General features: G+C 45.2%; 1 non-coding gene and 1 pseudogene across 1 annotated transcript; both read left to right on the top strand.

Moving 5' to 3' along the window:
• The first annotated feature begins 2291 nt into the window (after positions 1 to 2291).
• Positions 2292 to 2410, top strand: LOC133948209 (5S ribosomal RNA). Its single transcript, XR_009919818.1, has one exon. It is a non-coding gene; the product is annotated as a 5S ribosomal RNA (ribosomal RNA).
• A 42-nt stretch (positions 2411 to 2452) lies between these two features.
• Positions 2453 to 2500, top strand: part of LOC133940925 (5S ribosomal RNA) — a 109-nt pseudogene continuing 61 nt past the window's right edge.

Raw genomic sequence — 2500 nt, 5'->3', positions numbered from 1 at the left:
GACCTCCCTGCTGCGGAGGGAAAAGACAGCCCTCCAGCCTATAGCACTCCGTGGTCGGCAGCTCACACTCCGAAGCGCACCCGAAGAGGCTCTCAGAGGTCCACACTGCAAATAGTGGCCTCGAGAGGCCGAATGCCATGGGGGGGCAGAATCCTATCACCCCGTGGGAAGCTCACTTGAGGGATCGCTTCATCCACGGCGTCAGACCGGAGATCAGTGAGATGGTGAAAACAAACTGCATCGCCTGGGAGTCTGCAACTCTCGGGAAAGTCGAGTTACATGCCACCCATGCTGAAAAACTCTTGAACAGTAAGTCTGAGTTTACAGAGCAGCTACAAATGGCGCAGCTGGCGGCATATCAAATGCAAGGCCGCGGCAGAGGGAGAGGTCGATGGAGGGGAAGAGGAAGGGGACGTGGAAGAGCTGACGCTTGTTTCATATGTGGCAAAGTTGGACACTGGGCGAGGGTTTGCCCTGATAATTCGCACACACAGTGCGATTGACTGGCGGGGGAGCTGAGGACAGATCCGGATCCGAGTGGTGAAAACGTTGAGACGGAGAGGAAGTTTCAACACTCACATCAATATCGTAAGAACACTGACACACACACACCATCTAAATTTATGTTGGACACAGAGCAGATGATTATGAAGGCTATTAATCATTGTGAGTTTAAACAGGAGATTAATAAAGAGAGGCTCATTGAGCTTTATGCTAAATATTCACATGATGCATATAAACAGATGCCGGAACACACGATTGTAGTGGGTGGTAAAGACATGACTAGTAAACTTAAACTACTGAATATCAGTGTAGTTAATTATGGGGGTTCCACAGCTCGATTCTGGGACATGTCTTTGGTGACAGATCAGGAAGTTCACCAACCTGTGATGACAATAAACCCCAACGGACAGTTAGGCACTGTTTGTTTTACTAGACAATGTTTACCAGTCACTCCGACCGGGGTGGTGTGGGACTTGTTATATTGCCAGATTAGTGCTTTCTGTTACCTTGTCATCTAACCTCACCCACTTCCATACAGATTATACTCACTATTATGTGCCATCCAGACATAAGCGTTCCACAGTAAGAGTGTCTCCAGGAGAGAAAGGATTCGGAGGATTCTTCCCTTGGTGGGGAACTATGAACAACGCACACAAGATAGATGGGATTGCTATGGAACTGGAAAATCTAACAGCCCTAGTGGGGGCAGGTTTCTTATCTCTTTCTCCCAGTATTCAGGGTATCAGGAATGTGGCTCTGCAGAATAGAGTGGCTTTGGATTTGATGCTCGCAAGTCAAGGGGGGGTTTGCCACATAATTGGGACAGATTGCTGCACATACATACCTGACATTTCTGATAATATGACGCATATAGTTTCCCACTTAAATGACCTATTGTTTGAACAAAAGAGCAAAGACTCTCAAATTCCTGAAGGATGGAATTGGGGGTCATGGTTAACAGGTTGGAAAAATGTACTGTTGAAATTTTTGACGCCTATTCTGATTTCATTTTGTGTATTAGTGTTGTTTGCATGTTTTATTGTTCCTTGTGTTAAGACTATGGTAACTTCCCTCATTAAGTCTATGATTGGGCAGTATGTTCAACTTCCTGAAACTAATCAATCCTGGACGCTTCCCTTCCAGGATGATGAGATGATTTAAAATTGTATAGAGGATGTTGAGCCTGGAAGTCTCAAAGTGGGGAATTGTGACAGGAATTTTACCATTTGGGCATTGATTGATGGAAGGAACTACTTTGATGTATAGAAAGATGAGCAAATGCAGTCCCTTAGGAATCAGGGTGTTTTGCTTAAGCAATTGATGGTTATATTACTTCCTAACTTACAGGGTCACTTAACAAACACTTCACAGGGAGGGGGATGTAAGTGGGTTGTAAAACACTGATAAGCGATCCTTGAAAACAGATGTTAGACTCGAGGGGCGTGAGACCAAGTAGAAGACAGGATACTGATTACCTATTTCTAAGGATCAAAGAGGTTAATTGATAACATGTGTTCCTCTCCAGGAGGAGCTTGTAACTGTATAAGAGGGATGTGTGTTCTGTATGTCATTGCTCATTGTATGAAATCTTTGCCATGGTCTTGTACAATGATGCCCATCTGCAGATGCTGAATTAAACTACCAGAAAGAACAATTGCAATGACTTGTGCTTGACTATAGTGAAAATTCTACGACACTGCCTGGGAATACCAGGTGCTGTAAGCTTTTTTCCACTTTTACCTTACGTATTTACATGTATAAATAAGGTTCAGAGGGTGGACTCAAACGCTTACGGCCACACCAACCTGAATTCGCCCGATCTCGTCTGATCTCGGAAGCTAAGCAGGGTCGGGCCTGGTTAGTACATGGATGGGAGACTGCCTGGGAATACCAGGTGCTGTAAGCTTTTACCTGACGTATTAACAAGGTTCAGAGGGTGGACTCATTTGCTTACGGCCACACCAACCTGAATGCGCCCGATCTCGGAAGCTAAGCA

The sequence above is a fragment of the Platichthys flesus genome, chromosome 22, assembly GCF_949316205.1.
Source record: "Platichthys flesus chromosome 22, fPlaFle2.1, whole genome shotgun sequence".
Classification (NCBI taxonomy): Eukaryota; Metazoa; Chordata; class Actinopteri; order Pleuronectiformes; family Pleuronectidae; genus Platichthys; species Platichthys flesus.
This window is presented reverse-complemented; position numbering and strand designations above follow the sequence as displayed.